We start from the raw sequence: 18,097 nt of genomic DNA, 5'->3' as shown, positions 1-18,097 counted from the left end.
TATACTGTATACGATTATTCTTGTCCACAAAAATGCAAAATAATATATCACGTTAGAATTAACAAAATTTTTTTGAATAGAAAAAAATTGAAATGGTTAGTTTAGAGGTAAAGATAGAAATTTTAGGAATTCCTTACATACTTGTTGATACCGTAGTTGTGAAGTATTCAGAAATGGCTGGATTGGTTCCGGAGGTTTCAGTCTGTAAACAAATGACGCTATCGGTTTACTTGTTAATGTTCGCATAACTCACATAATCCATACAAGCATTCATCATTTAAGCAAGTTTTAACCTTTAAGACAGTTTCTAAAACAAAAATGGTTCGATTACGAAACGATTGAAACCTCTCGAGAGTTATATCGACGATACCCACCATGTTAATCGTGGTCTAAACCAGATATTATCACGTTTACAAAATGAATTGTGTCGTCCTCGATATACCATGTGTTACATTCCCTCTAGATATCTCATCAGGATTATCATCATTTATAATGTATATTATAACATTTCGATATTGATTTCGTGATTACAGGAAAACAGCCGTCCGATATAGTTTTACGTGTAACTATTTCTGAATTGATAATTACAGGTTTCCCATTAGTGCGTGATTTGTACAATACTGTAAGGATCAATCACTAGTTAGAATTGTCACAGACCGATCGCCTTCTACAGATTTCCAAAAAATCACGATATATATCATAATATGCAAATTCGATATCATATTTCAGAGTCTTCCATGCCCAAAGATAGTTCATTACTCGACTAATCCTGACAGGAACTGTTTGTGGCGAAGAAACAGTTAACTACGAAACACGTGATATTTCCAGTAGTATGGCCAGTCACACTTTAAATGACGTTCTCTTTATTCTCGGATTTTATTTCCCATATTCAATTAAATTCCATTTCTGCCTTTTCAATCACATCATTATGGCGATTGATATTCTACTTCCACAATTTACCAAGTAAATGTTGCTGTTTTCATTCCATATGTCTGAATTTAGATGTATATTGTAGGTACATAAACAAAATAAGTTCATTTTGAATGAAATAGAATATAGCAATATGTACTTACGTAGCCGGGTATGGGGGTGGAAACAGGCATTACGGTCACAATAAACTGTGTCGTAGAGTTTTGAGCATACACCTGTACGATAAAAAATAGTTCTTAATTCATAATAATTTATAAATTATAATTCATTTTTCATTGACAATACGCACTGAAATAGACTACGTCACAACATATTGTATTACAACAAAATTATGATGAGATATTGATAATCAAATCTAAAATGGATGATTAGATCAACGATATATATAAAGAGAAACTCGTGATACATTAAGTCTCTATTAAAAAAATGGTTACACATACCAGATTACAGATAAAGAATGTTATTGAATGGCCTTTATTTCCTTAATTTTGTTTTATATTGAAACTAGCAAGTTAAGTAAACGAAATAAATACTTACAATAGCCGCTACATTGATGTTATATTCATGGGTTTTGTCGTAATCGAGCCTCGATTTGAGATACAATGTTGATCCTTTAACTTCGAACGTGTCATTATGTGTCTGAAAATTGAAATGATTTTTTATCTTATGCACACGTTTAAAATATTGTGATGGAAACCTCGCCTGAATGTGGATTGTGATAAAATCAAGATCAAGATTTGAATGATACATTGTATTTGATATTAAAACAAGAATTTTCAGAATACAACATAACTCGTTGAGTTTGTAAATCCCTAAGGGAATGACGATAAAACAATCTCAGAAGGTCAGTTTAAGTCTTTTAAAAGTAGGTCAAAGGCCACGTACTAATGGAAAGGTATACTAACAAGAAACACACATCTCAAACGTGGAAGCCCTATCTCGTATAATTAACCTACTGTCGCCTAGCTGTAGGTTAAAGTACCTTAAAAATAGGTCAAAGGTCATGGTCAAGATAATCAAATCTGCAGCTGTAGCACCAAGAGAAAGGTCTTGTCATAAGAATCACACACGTGAAATATCCTAAATGCATCCTCTTTGGCATTGACATAACACTGTTCGTTATGCATAAAACATACTGTAGTCTAATTGTTTACTACCGAAGCCGACGCCAGGGGTAAAGCAATAGGATAATCTAGGGAAATCGTAAATAAACTACCTTTTAAGGATTGATTGTCAATTTTGTTGCTTGCATAGACTGATGAAGGGAAGTGAAACTCGTGCAAATGAAGTGAACTGCGAAGCAGTTCATGTACCATTTGCACGAGGTTCACTTCCCTTCATCAGTCCATGCAAGCAACAAAATTGACAATCAATCCTTATATTTACGTTAACCAAATTAAAAACTTCGCCACCAGATTGCAATATTCGGTTATAACGGTGTGACGTAAGTATGTCATTTTGTAACATTGTTATACTTATCGTACATGTGTGCACAGTAGTGGAACAGCAGACAGTCAACTATTCTCGTCGCCAAGGCAACACAAAATATAGTGCCATACACGTTTTGATTATTACGATGTTGATACACATAGATACGATATTTTCAAGGTAAAATATTCATTATAACAAATATTGATGATATTGTATAATAAAAACTTAGCAATACCCATATAAATACGAATTTAACGTGCAGTGTTGACAGTATAGTTTACATGTGTGTGATTTGGTCACTCGAGACACAGGGACTCGGTTAAAAAAAATGATGTGATGCAATCTAATAGCCGGATATTCAGAGCTCGAGAAAAAGTGTAACAATGTTGATTTTAGTCGCAGGTTAGCTGGTGATGTACATGGTGTTCTTGACATATTGGATTTCATTGTCGCACTGGCGTTTTGGGATGTAAATTCTGATAATAGTAAGTAAAGAAACATTGATTTGAAAATTGGCGGTACTCGACGGCCGGAAACTTGTGTCCTCCATACGTTTAGATTGAGTCAAATTACGACAATAATGTGTCCCTGTTCTCGATATAGCATACTTCTGCTACCAGTCTGTTTTGTGTTGTTAAATAGTGTTTAAATTGAGGTTTATTTTCTGTGACCACTGAAATGGTATTAAGCATGGCATTCGAGATAAGCTAACGTTAGACCTACTGCGCTACGTAGGTCATGAGCTCGGTGCTATCGAGAGTGTCAGTGTTCTGTCAGATCCTGTTTTCTAAACTGTCTTCATTATACTGGCATTTGTATTAGCACATAAAGCGGCTATTCCAATTGTATTCATATACGTTTATAACAATGTTACACAATTCACAAAGTGAAAGTGCATTCAAGTCTGAGGCGGTACAGAACTCTAACGCCATTTAAACTCAGTGAATGTATTCACACGCCGACAAGAAAATGATTCGTCTCTCAGAACAGCAGCAAGCGACCCAAAATCTTCAACGGGAAATGAAGTGATCTGAGTTTACTATGTTCATTGAGGCGGAGCGAAGTGAAAATGTAAATATTTTAATGTGAACGATTCTTTCATAAAAGGGAACTGTTTATACAGAATATAAGAAACGTTGTATTAAAGACAAGAGTCTTATAGGTTTTAACGACCACCCGATTTTTGAAATATTTCAGTGAATTTGACCCTTTTTGGCCCCACCAATCAGCCCCTGGGACAGTCAGGGCCAACATGTACATACAAAGTGTACCATCAAACTGTCATTTAATGCTGATAATGCCAACCAAGCTAAAATGAATTCCAATCAAAATCAGACTAATGATAATCAAAAATGTTATTTCCCTATATAAACTGTATTAAAGTATACCCCTCCTCGGGGGCAAACAAAAGACCCCTGTTATGAAATTCACAGTTTTGATAAAATATCTTGAGACTCTTCAAACTATGAAGAGTATTTGATTCCATCTCATTTGGGTCTTGAGAAGATTTTTGAAATTTCAATCAATTTGACCCTGTTGGCCCCGCCCCTTACTCACCTGGGGGTGGGGATCATGTAAACCACAAATTTGGTTGACCTTTGGCCATGGAAGTTTTCTGCAAAATTTTACTGAAATGGGTTCAGGGGATTTTGAGAAGTCGAAAATATAAATTGTTTACGGACGGACGACGCATGATGCACGGCGGCAAAAGGCTACTTGGGACATTGTCTCAGGTGACCTAATACAAACTTGCATAACGAAGAAAACTGAATTATGAAATATAGTATCGAAATCAGGTTAATACAATGATAACATATGTTTATAATAGAATCATATACAGTGTAAGTATGGAGTTTTAATTACTTGTACAGTGTAGATACTTAGTTATACTTTACCTGGACAACAAATATCGCGACAGTGTTACTGTAATAGCAATCTGTTCTGGTAAGCATATCCTGTGTAAATTCATACAGGGCGACATCGGTACCTGTTGACTACAATAGAATAACAGATAGCAGACATAGAAACAAATATGGAGATATCATGCATACAATTTTCTCACGTGTCTTCCAATCTCGCCATTTTTAGTGACTTTAAGGGAGAAACAGGTAGAGAAAAAGGTTGGCCAGATTGGAATAGGTGTCATTTAGGATGAGAACCTCGATCACCTTTTTTTTTTTTTTTAATCATAAAGCGATTTTCAGGACGACCTTCTCCGGCCTGTTATAGTTGATGCTGATAAGTACGTTGACTTAAGTAGAATGACCAGTTCCAATCAGTCCAAAGGATATGTAGCAAATATATATCCACAAAACTATTTAGTAAACGAACAATGTGGAGTGGAAAAAGTAACTTTTCTTGGATTATAAATTATGTAACATAAAATGTAAAGTGGAGGAAACCGGAGTACGCGGAGAAAACCCACGTGGACGGGCAGGTGACCGCATGCCTTTTGACGTCCGATCGGGTTATCGAACTCCGGCCGCTTTGGGGAAAGGCAAGTGTGTTACCCACTGTGCCATCCGACCATCACACTGTATCATAACGTGGCTACTTACCGCTTTTAATAACAGGGAATATATAGGTGTCAAAATATAAGTGTCTTGGCACTTGTTTCTGATTCCTTTTTGTATCATGTGTGTGTTGTATATATATTGTTAATTGGAAATTGACAAATAGAACACAGTTTAAACTAATAACAGGGAATCGTACTACCTTTAATCTTGTATTGTACAGGTTTTGGTTTTAGTCTTGAAATATCAAATCTGCTGAACATACTTTACTTTTACGAATTAATGTTACAGTATATTGTATTTCGTGTATTTTAAGTTGTTTGACACTTAAATAAACGGTGGCACTCAGGTATGACCGTGTCTATGAAAATTGAAAAGTTGGCTAGACTGGAATGGCCTTCACTTAGAGCTGGGTTTTCTAGACTGGAACGAACCTTTCTCAATCTGTAAACGTACATATTTTCGTGCAATAGTATTTTAGCAATGTTCGTACTTAAAACACAATGCTTAATTATGCAATTTTGTTAGATACCATGTTATATTACAACGAACATATTTTGACTCACTACTTTCATTTTGCGCTAGAATTTGTGAGTTTGTAATACAAACAGTAAGTAATGCTTTCTTTGTAACGAAAATCCCGTGATACTTAAAATGATACCAACTATAAATAAACATAACTACTGTTGAATGCTAATGATCAAACAGTGCATAATCATGAAAAGTTGTATCCCCCCGTAGTCTATTATAGATAACCTGCATAAAGGAATACAAAGCTGTACTATTGTTACCTACCTCAGGAATTCTAACTGTGTACGAGCTCTCATGGAATACAAAGCTGCACTATTGTTACCTACCTCAGGAGTTCTGTGTACGAGCTCTCACGGAATACAAATCTGTACTATTGTTACCTACCTCAGGAATTCTAACAGTGTACGTGCTCTCATGGAATACAAAACTGTACTATTGTTACCTACCTGAGGAATTCTAACTGTGTACGAGCTCTCATCGAATACAAACCTGTACTATTGTTACCTACCTGAGGAATTATAACTGTGTACGAGCTCTCATCGAATACAAAGCTGTATTATTGTTACCTACCTCAGGGGTTCTAACTGTGTACGAGCTCTCACGGAATACAAAGCTGTACTATTGTTACCTACCTCAGGAGTTCTGTGTACGTGCTCTCATGGAATACAAAGCTGTACTGTTGTTACCTACCTGAGGAATTATAACTGTGTACGTGCTCTCATGGAATACAAAGCTGTACTATTGTTACCTACCTCAGGAATTCTAACTGTGTACGAGCTCTCACGGAATACAAAGCTGTACTGTTGTTACCTACCTCAGGAACTCTAACTATGTACCAGCTCTCACGGAATACAAAGCTGTACTATTGTTACAATGTACCTACCTCAGGAACTCTAACTGTGTACGAGCTCTCACGGAATTTTATCGGATGGTTGTTTTCAGCTATTCGTAGGAAAAAAACAAAAACATTTTCCCCTGACTGAAAAAAACAAAAAAAAATGAACTTACAACTATTATCAATATCATTAGCAAAATTGCCGTTACTTGCTTTTTACATGTATATACATATCTCACTATCTATTCTATTGGTTATATTTTTTGTAAATCAACCTCCGCACATATCATATGCTGGAATATTGTTGTAATAATAGATCGTTATGGTGGCTGATTTCTGCCATTTCGTTGTTTCGTTCTGGCGCCCCGACAGAACGATAATCTTCGTCTTTTCGCCCCCGATAATTAGCGTTATGGCGCCGCGCATTAACGAAAAGACGCCACAACTCAACGCGAAATAACGAAAACGTGAAGCCGCTAATCAGCGGGGCGAGTTAATTCGCCCCGCTAATCAGCGTCTTTTCGCCCCGCCATAACGCTGTTTATCGTTATGGCGCCCCGATAAACAGCGTCTTTTCGCCCCGACAAGACGATAATTATCGTCTTTTCGCCCCACTGTTTATCGTTATGGCGCCCCGCTAATCATCGTCTTTTCGCCCCGCCATAACGCTGTTTATCGTTATGGCGCCCCGCTAATCATCGTCTTTTCGCCCCGCCATAACGCTGTTTACCGCTATGGCGCCCCGCTAATCATCGTCTTTTCGCCCCGCCATAACGCTGTTTATCGTTATGGCGCCCCGCTAATCATCGTCTTTTCGCCCCGCCATAACGCTGTTTATCGTTATGGCGCCCCGCTAAACATCGTCTTTTCGCCCCGACAAGACGATAATTATCGTTATGGCGCCTTCCGGCTAGTCATGCGCTGAGCAATCTTTCATAGAAGATGGCGGAGCAAAGCAGTTACACCAGCCTTTTGAACGGAGACAATACCACTAGTATCCTTTTTATTTAGCTTTAATAACCTTTTAGGTGAGTTTTAAAATGGTTTGGTACACATTGTACCGCTTATGTTCACTTGTGCTGTTATCTATATGTTCGAATATACGGTTATGTTGCTTTTTCAATTTTACATTTTGAAATCATAATTTATATTCAGTAAAAATGTGTAACATGTTGTTAAATACAATTTCTGATAATTTTCCTTAAACATTGTCAGAACAGGATCTAATTAGAGAATATCATTTTGCTGGCTACACGTACTCCGAGATTATTCTTATTCTCTTCTATCGACATCACGTGTCTATAAGGTTTTCAGACTATTTGGACAACGCTTTAAATATTTGTTTTTTTTTACCACATCATTGATTCCCTCTTTATGAGGATGTTATGTCTTTAATGTATTTTGAATGAAAGTTGAGAAGACATGTTTGCGAGAAAAAGCATTGCATATTATATATAGTGAGTTTACAAAGCCACGTTTATATTTATGTAATATTAATTATAAGCTGTTATTTCAGCTGTAGACAACTACATCGGTACTCAGATCACTAGGTCTTCGTCGTCAGCATGCGGTAACGGATGAAGTAGTTCAAGCTATACAGGTAAGTCTATCCTCCTTATTTGGTAAAATACATACATGGTGAAAAGTGTCATTTTATTCAGTTCATATACTCACTTCGGATAAGTTATTCCAGTATGATTTATAATGAAGCCCTGATAGGAATGTATAAAACGCAGATGCATTTATAATTGTTATCGCATTTGTCGCATATTCGTTAATAAAAAAAACAATAATTGCGGCCATTTGTGATGAGCAACCAATTTTTCAGGTGCTGACATATATGTCGGGCTTTCTGATTGGTCAATTATTTTGGTATTTTCTAATCATTAATTTGATTGGTCAAATCAGCAAAAGTGATATTTTTCACTAAATATGAAAAATATCACTTTTATAGAATGAATGATTTTTGATATTTCACTGGTAAAAATGTAATAAATATATGTAGGTGACGTGTGTACCCGGTATACGTGTAGGTGACATGTGTACCCGGTATACGTGTATGTAGGTGACATGTGTATCCGGTATACGTGTATGTAGGTGACATGTGTATCCGGTATACGTGTATGTAGGTGACATGTGTATCCGGTATACGTGTATGTAGGTGACATGTGTATCCGGTATACGTGTACTCGTCATTTAAAAATTTATAGTTAATACTCATACGCGATATCCCTGTTTCATTTCGATTGACGTCGTCTATAAATTGTAATAAAGTGACTAAAATTTTATTTACCAGTATCGATCCCAATATGAAGTGTTTGTGCCTTTTGGTTATAGGGAAAGTTATATAAATGCTTCAGCATATTCGAAGCATGTGCACTTGAATTAAGACCAAGGTCAATGCACAGATATACATTTGGTAGTTATTATACAATACCGCAATTGATGTTAAATATCAAGTATGTTTGTGAAATATTAAAGAAGCTGAAACATCCCTAACTTTGGCGTGAAAATTTACATTTTTAACACTACACAGTGACCTTGAAATATAAAGACATAAAGGCACTGAAACGGATCAAATGGATCAAAATGCCATTATCCAAGTGCTATATCGTCGCCATCTTGACCTTGAAATTCTGCATTATACCTTAGTTAAATCATGCTGAGAGAGAGATTGCAAATGAAATAACATGTTAAATATATCCGACATTTCATGTACAATAGAGATGTTTAATTCGATGAAATACGTGATTAACACTGAACACTACTTGACTAAATGTTGAGTTGGCTTGCTTTTTTCACTTCAGGAGCAATGTGTTGACTCTTCAACGCGAACTGGACCCGGACGGTGTTCGTAGCAGACAGATGCACCGAAGGGCCGAATTACCTTATACATGTCGATGGCTATGACAAACTGAAACGATTTGGTTTTGCCATTCACCGTGCAATATGCGGGTATTTTTTCCACATCAAAGCTTATTTTTCATTTCTATCTGAAGTACAGTATGTAAATAGGTATGGAATATGTGCGATATTATTTTGAGGTCGAGGTCAATATACATTGTACGTAGCGGTAGATTAAGTTTCTTGATTAAAACAATATTGGGAAAAAGTCTAGTTTTCTTTCATATCAGCTTCACATATGTAAGTATTAATGAAATTATAGGTACAAACTTCCAATTTCGTTTCTTTTTTCGAAATAGTCGTGTCTGTTTACAACGACATTCAAGCGACATCACACGTGTTTTGACGGTATGCAAAAAGTGTTTTTAATATCACCATGCTATTTAACAATTAAATGATTGGTAGATTGTATTTATAGTCAAGGTGAATGCAATCCGGGTGACAAGGAAATATAATGTTACATTAACACACGTAAAGTTTTCCTTTTTCTAAATCCGTAGTTAATGCTCAGCCATTCCCCTAGTCTATGTTCATTAAAAAACGGCAAACATAAAATCCATTAACCTCATGTGATTGATTTGCATTCAAACTGACACAGCCATATTTCAAAGAATCGCCGTGGTGATGGTAGACAAAGCGCCAAAATGAAAATTACGCGATGGTTCTAATGACAAATCCTTGCTACGTTTGATTTACCCCCAACGCATCGCAAAGAATTCTGTGACGTAAATAATACAGTGTACCTTGTACATATTTGCTTTATGATATCAATTGTTGTGTATGTAGGTTGTAAGGGTGTTACGAGATCACATAGTTGTACAGTCTAGGGGAGATAATCTAACTCCATATGTATATGAGTTATTCCCCTTTGTTGTAATTCTTTTCGTTTGTGAGATACATTTTGATTCTTTATAAAGACTTGGAACAGAAAAGACGTTTGTTGTTTTGCCTGACGATATCATAATGTAGCGTAAAGCGAGTTCCCCATACCTCACAACAGTACACAATTATAATATAATGACATGACAGAACAGGTCATTTATGAGATAAAATAATGTTTTGTGAGACTCATGAAGGACACCAAAGACCAAAAGAATCTTCATGGTTGAGAATTGAGAATTGAATACAGTCAAGCCATATGGTAAAATAAACTGCAACACACAACTTGTTTCTTATTGCAAACATATAGGAGGCGCCAGACAAAACCAATTTTTTAAAATCAAATAAGTCATGAACATGTATAACTTAATGAACTGTACATATTTATTTGTCGCTTTGATTGTTGTAGGCACAGTTGATTACAAGATACTGGTGGGTAATGAAGACATCGAAGGAGTGAAAGAACTCTGTACTTCTGTTCAAGTTAATTCTGAAGTAGTCACTGTATTATAACAGGATATGGGTGAGAAGAGGCTTAGAAAGCCATCCACATATAGGGAAGCTCTGGAACTGCGGAGAACTAGTTCACTACTGGTACTAAGACAATCTACAGATAGCCTACACAATGGCATAGTAGAGCAAAATTTGAGTGTGCTTTTTTCTGTCTCACTATCAGGTCTACGTACAGAAAGCGTATAAAGGATAATATTTACAGTAATCAAAATATTTGAAGAGAAATACTGATAGGTTTTGAAGGCAAAAGTGAATTTCAGTTCGAAATTCTTATAGTTAGCCTGAACTCATATGTATACCAACATTTCTTGTATTTTACATGCCACTACACTTCTTTAAGAAAAATATCATAATGTATACATTTGTATATCCAATGTAACTTTGGTAATTAAAGCAACATGCATTACCTTGCTGGGAAAAATCTAGTTCCACTTGATGTATTTTGTTTACGAAATATATTCCCGCATTAACAGATGTATTGATAATTATTGATTTTGATTTTTGGAAATATTTATAAAACACTGATATCCCATCCGTATTTCACATGCAAAAAAAAGTAATGAAAATGTTGCAAAGTAATTATAACCTACCTGGCACCATGCAAATGATTGAAAAAATGTCATTATTACCACAAACATAAATGCTCAGAAACCATAAAATATCAACTTTGAAAATATTTGGGTGATAAAATTCTTCGGGCAATTTTAAGGAAAGTCCGAGTTATTATTGCGATAAAAACCAGTTAAGCCTGGTGTCATCATATCTAACAACTAGTAGGATTGTTAAAGCATTATTCGTTTGTGGTATGTCCATTTATATATTGAACATTTCGTTCGCACTATTTGTGCGAAAGGTGAGTTTATTCTGTAATGAGGTACCATATTCAAAGTAAAATGGAGTGAGCTGTTAGAATTTGATGATTTAAATTCGGTTCTTCGCAGTTTTACATTGATGCGAAAAACATGAACCATGATTGTGTACGACAAACATTCAGCTTCAACAGCCGTTCTTATTTCTTCACAATTGGTTTAGTCAATAAAAGGACATGTTGCTCATAGTAGCCATCACTCATAGTCTGCCCTTAATTCATTGTTATTGTTATTTCTCGTCACGTACTTTAGGGTATGGAGTACGGCGTTTACATTTAAAAGTGTACAAAGAAAAAATAGTTTCAGTCTGTTACGAAATGATAGCTGAATTTATACTATATTGATTGATCGAAAGCTATTATAGTTTGCACATATGTTGGAAAATAGGGAGTTCGAAAGGAAGATTCCTTATAATATTATCAGATAACCTTTTTTGTACAATTGTACAGTTTCAATTATTCACTTTAGCTATGTTAAGTTTCAAAAAAATGTAATCGAGTACAGTACTACATGAATAACATTATCGTCAAAAAAGGGTGTTAACGACTGAACGTAATGTAAATTGTCAAATTTAAAGTATGTTTTTCCGATAATCGTAACCATTGACAAGCTCAAAAGAATTTGTTATTAATTTCTGAACCGTTTTTATTATCTTTTTTTTCTGTGATTGTTCTATCTTGTAACAAATGTTCTTATATATATGAATTATATTGGTGATTATTGCACATGAAATACGTACCATTTTCCAGTGACATTTAAGAAATGAATACTCACTCGTTGGGTTGTTACTATCATAAATCATTACTTATCATTAATGCAATGAAAACTGCAACATTTAAAGCAATGAACATTTGGAGTTTAAAGCAATAGATTGGTCAAAGATTGTATAGGGGAGGGACCATACAATAGAATTTGACTAATATATGATAATATGAAATCTGATAACAAAGGGAAAATATGATAATTTTAAAAGAATTTAAAAGGATATTACAATTTAGGATTGAAATAGCTTGCAAACAAATTCACTTTTCAAACATGTCTCATATGTATTGCAAAATTGTCAAATGGCTGACAATTCATTTGCAATTTAAGATAACGCATGCTACATCCGTGTTATTATCTATAGGACTAAGGAACACTTTAATGGGACGGACAGGCGAATGGAGAAGTCCTAGTCTTCCCTCATATTTCACAATTTGGTAAATCATAAAACTATAAAGTATAAGCGATTTTTAAGCCGTAAAATCAAACGGGTACTGGCATATCATTTTAAATGACAATCATGTATTTGCTCTTTCTTATAATGCCGATGGAACACAAACATTTTAAACACAAGAACATAATCATGCAAATCATAATCCGTGCGGAGGTTGCAAGGTTGACAATTATTGATAACAAGAATTGTTTACGGAAGGACGGACGAGCCACGGGTCACGGACGAATGGCGAGTTGAATAGCCAACCAAACCGAACAATCACATTTCAAAATCAAAATTACTATTTGTTTTGTAAGCTTAATAATATCATGATTTTTTCAGAAAAGTCACTGCACAAACATCATCTTTTGATCTCAAAGTCTACGCAAGATGGAAACCGCAACACCACTGAATAGCTTTCACCATGTCATTGCAAAAGACATCTGGATTCGAGTACCCCCACCAAATGCACAACACTAGACCACATGTGTATGCGGTGGGGAACTGTTGAGTACTTCCGAAGCTTATTTCTAGCTTGTTAGGGAATCATAAGGCGGTACAGTGGAGGCCCCAGTCCAAAAGGCCAGTACGTCCTCCAACCTAACGCCAGTGGTCCCTCCTATATAATAAACACAATGAATACATTCAACTGCTGGTGACTATGCATACGAAATAATGCAAGTTAACACTTCTTTGAAAGCTCACTATTGACAAAATATTTTATAATGCAGTATGATATTGTATTAATCCCGACAGTAATTTTTCAGATATGATATAGTTATGAAGACACGCATTTTTCAATAGTACATAATGCCAAGTAAGCAACCCGACAACTAGACAATATGAGGATTTTACCCCGACAATATAATACTCTATGCCCGCTATTAAGCGTGTTCATAATGTCGTGTTGTCTAGTTGTCAGGTTTCTATAAGTTTGTAATGTTATTGATGGAGTATATTATTTATGGATTTCTAAACCCTGTAGCACGTTCTTAAATATAATACCTTCACAGTCAGCCAGAAATGCTTCAAGACAGTACATTGCCTGGTTATCAAGGCTCCGTTTGTTTGAGCCCTCAAAACTAAACTGAACCTTGTACATTTTGCTTGAGGTTTCTAAATGATAGTGGTTTGTTCCCAAGTTTACAGAAAAGAGTCTTGAAATCATCCGGTGCGAGCATGACTGCATCAAGCAACCTCCCGACTCTGATGAGTCCCTTTCGGAATTGGTCAATCTCTGTATACGTACATTATTATTTATTTATAACTGAAACAAGAATTTGAATCGGCTTAAAATCGATGCTGTCATGCCATATACATGGTATAAAAATGACGACGACGTTTGTGCGTTGATTTTGATTGACTAATACAGAAAACAAAAAGTGTTTTCGTTATGATGGGTATATCTTATTTTTATGATACATTTTTGATAAATGTTACCTTTGACGAAAGTTTCCAAGAGTGATATTTGCAGTGGCTTAAAGTACATGAAATTTGAAAAGAAATGTTCTAATATGTGGACTTTCAGTCAAATGAGTGGGTGAAACATATTATTAGATAATATCAGATGACTCAACTAACTTGCTTAGTTAAAAATGTAATCCTGTATAACAAAAAATGTACGTTGTGTAAAAAAATGTTCGTTGTAGTCGTGGTTGCTGTGGAACAATGGATATAAGAATAAATACATTTGGTGTAAGCAATATTAATAGTTTCAATGTTAACCATGCATTTCTGTACTAATTTCAAAATAAGCTCCAAACCATGGAAGAAAGTACCAAAGAAGAGTTCATGTTATACAATACTAATTTTTGGTATCTACAATAATGATTATATCTTAATATTGTTTCATTCTTCAATAAAGCTTGTATAAGCCTTTCCCTGTCCGCTATATTTCTGTATGGCAAGGTGGAAAGCCCACGGTCACAGCACCAGTCCCAGATATCACTAAGAGCTTGTCGGTAGTATTCTTCTGTCCCTACTTGTTCTATCTAGGACGGGGAAATAGGCAAATGACACAATCTTATTTGCATTTTATTCATTTTGCATTAAATTACGGGTCATCATTTATGGAAAATATTTTCTCCTATCCGAGCATTGCTTCAAATCCATTCGATACTTTATGACTAGCAACGATTTAAAGGAATGGTATTTCATGACTAGTAGCAATAAATAAAACAAAAATAAAAAAATCTGTAAAGTTAAATGATCCTGCTCATGGACAGGACACGCGACATGCACATACAGTGTATTTTTTGTAGACTAGCTTGGGTGAAACAACCCAATGGTTTCACTTGGTTTGGTTTTATTTTGCTTTACGTCCTGTTAACAGCCAGGGTTATTTAATTATGTTTCCTGATTTTGAAGTGTAGGAAAGTCGGAGTACCCGCCAAAAATCTCCAGCCTGCGACATGTACCTTATAACAGTCCCACATGGTTCTCGAATTAATGACCAAGAGTTAGAGGGATAGTTGGTCGAGACACCTTAACTACTTGGCCACCATGGCTCCTAAATAAATGGTTCTATTCTCCTGATATTGTTTTCATGGGTCTCCTTGCAAATCTATATTTAAATTGTTAATATATTGTCCTTGTTTCATCGATTTTAAGTTTGGATTATGTTTTCCTTGTGCTGTCGGTATTACTTATTTGAAATTGAATGGGGGCGTTTCTGATAAACATTGGGTTATGCGTTCCTCTTTGATATGCATATATATCAATTTGAATAAAGAATAGAAGACAAATTAATTACTGAGTACCTGTGTTTTCTTGTTGAGATTTGATGTGACTCACTTCTATTTATCACCCATTTGTATTTTATCTACACCATTTATAAACTAATGAGTCTACACAAAACATACACAATGAAATGTATGCCATAACAACAAACAATTTAATGCATGATGTATGCTATAAAAACACAAAACTCTGATACGTACCTTTCCCTTCATATCTCGTAACATGTTTAATACACCACAGCAAGCATGGGCATATCATGCATACCGGAAGGCGAAAAGACTATGTTTAGCGGGGCGCCATAACGATAAACAGCGTTATGGCGGGGCGAAAAGACGATGTTTAGCGGGGCGCCATAACGATAAACAGCGTTATGGCGGGGCGAAAAGACGATGATTAGCGGGGAGCCATAACGATAAACAGCGTTATGGCGGGGCGAAAAGACGATGATTAGCGGGGCGCCATAGCGGTAAACAGCGTTATGGCGGGGCGAAAAGACGATGATTAGCGGGGCGCCATAACGATAAACAGCGTTATGGCGGGGCGAAAAGACGATGATTAGCGGGGCGCCATAACGATAAACAGCGTTATGGCGGGGCGAAAAGACGATGTTTAGCGGGGCGCCATAACGATAAACAGCGGGGCGAAAAGACGATAATTATCGTCTTGTCGGGACGAAAAGACGCTGTTTATCGGGGCGCCATAACGATAAACAGCGTTATGGCGGGGCGAAAAGACGCTGATTAGCGGGGCGAATTAACTCGCCCCGCTGATTAGCGGCCTCACGTTTTCGTTATTTCGCGTTGAGTTGTGGCGTCTTTTCGTTATGGCGCGGCGCCATAACGCTAATTATCGGGGGCGAAAAGACGAAGATTATCGTTCTGTCGGGGCGCCAGAACGAAACAACGAAATGGCAGAAATCAGCCACCATAGATCGTAGCTAATGTTTTTTGTTTATATGTATGTGTATGTAAATAAAGTATCTTGTATTTTGATATATACATGTAACGATAGAAATGTTAGGTAACACTGAAGTGACAAAGTGATGTCGAATCATATAAATTGTTCAGTGTTAACCATCAAAGCTATACAGGTTTTCAAATTAATCAAGTACATGGCTGAAGTACATGTAACCTGCTGATTATGTACAGTGTATATTGATAAAGGCGAAATGTACTCAAGCATTAACACAGTAGGGGAGTATCAGTCCTCCCAATATGTAGCAGTCACCACATCTCGTCATGAATAAGACTGTCAATGTGTACTATTTTCTGAGAACAACCACTTGTAGTGCTAGCAAATAATAAAGATATACCCCTTAAGTTGTGCCGAGGAAAGACTAATAAATACGTTAGGATATGGTATATCATACTTACGTCACCACACTGAAAATCGCACAGTCTCCCTGAAAATTCCTAAAAAGAACATCACAGTCTCTGCTTAGTGATAATTCTGCCTCTGTCATGAATTAACACAATGTTAAGTCAGTCGAAAGGATGGAATGACATTTAAAAATGTTTTAGAAATACAATTAACATTACTGAACAAATGTAGCGAAACAATCATCGACATAATTTCAATTTCATCAATTAATTTTTTGATACATAGATAACATAAAATGTAAGACATTTGATTAATATAATTTCTTACACAGTGTGAAAGCAGATCTATCTTCATATACAGCTTCGTTTGGTTCGAATCTGTCTGGTTAAAGTACATAAAGAAGTCACAATCAAAAGGGGTAGCCAGGAGAGAGCAGTTTACCGTATAAAACACGTCGTCTGTAAGAAAGAATTGTTTCAAACAAATTTAGAAAATATTTTCGAAATATCAACACACTGAGACAAAACATCGAATACGATAAAAAGGTGAATCATTCAATATAAACCAACAAAAGACCAGGAGGGCATGTATCACTCACCTGGAATATTGCAGTGATTATAAATATCACACTATGAATAGTTTGCTATATGTTCCCTATTGGGCCCAACCGCTCAGGGACGCAAGAACCAACTGCTTCCCTTCACCAAATAATGTATTAATTCAAATATGGACAAAATCCTTTTTATCCTTCAAATGAAGAGGGTGGTTTTGTGGATTTACATAAAATACCTGAAGTGAATTTTGATAAAAAAACCTTACTAAGATTAAATCAATAATTAAGAGTTGGAGTAAAAAGGTTACTCACTCCAATAAGAAGAATCACAATAATTAAATCACTATTAATATCGCAGTTAAATAATTTATTTCCCTACCAAATCCAGATGGAAAGTGGGTAAAAGAACTGAATTAACTTCTGTTTAAGTTGTTATGTACAATTGTAACAGTAAAACAGATAACGTAAAGAGGGGGTGTTGAGGGTTCTCACCTTAATATCCCCCTCTCTACCCTATTCTTTTCCATCACCCTCAACCCCCACCCCCACCCCTTCTCTCCTCCTTTCTCTGTAGCTCTTTTTAATGTCTTCATGTTGTATGTGAGTGTGAATGTAAGTTGGGTTGGATCTAACATAAGTATTAGTGTGATCAGTTAAACTGTTCAAATGAGAAAATGAAGAAAATTGTGAGCGAGTAATTATATAATTCTACTTGTGAAATCCCTCTGAAGCTAATCCGTGCAATAAGCACGTCGGTCCATCGGACCAGGTGAGCTAAAGAGCGAGTTAGAAATGGTGTACTACCGGATGCTGGTAAGAAAGCTTACAATTTCAATACTTACAATGTAAGTTAACATATTCATCGCAAACTATGTATTTCTTTTA

General features: G+C 35.8%; 1 long non-coding RNA gene across 1 annotated transcript; it reads left to right on the top strand.

Moving 5' to 3' along the window:
- The first annotated feature begins 7,053 nt into the window (after positions 1 to 7,053).
- Positions 7,054 to 7,841, top strand: LOC117318547. Its single transcript, XR_004530401.1, has 3 exons — positions 7,054 to 7,234; positions 7,456 to 7,546; positions 7,757 to 7,841. It is a non-coding gene; the product is annotated as an uncharacterized LOC117318547 (long non-coding RNA).
- The last annotated feature ends 10,256 nt before the right edge of the window (positions 7,842 to 18,097 follow it).

The sequence above is a fragment of the Pecten maximus genome, unplaced genomic scaffold (genome assembly GCF_902652985.1).
Source record: "Pecten maximus unplaced genomic scaffold, xPecMax1.1, whole genome shotgun sequence".
In the NCBI taxonomy this organism is placed as follows: domain Eukaryota; kingdom Metazoa; phylum Mollusca; class Bivalvia; order Pectinida; family Pectinidae; genus Pecten; species Pecten maximus.
This window is presented reverse-complemented; position numbering and strand designations above follow the sequence as displayed.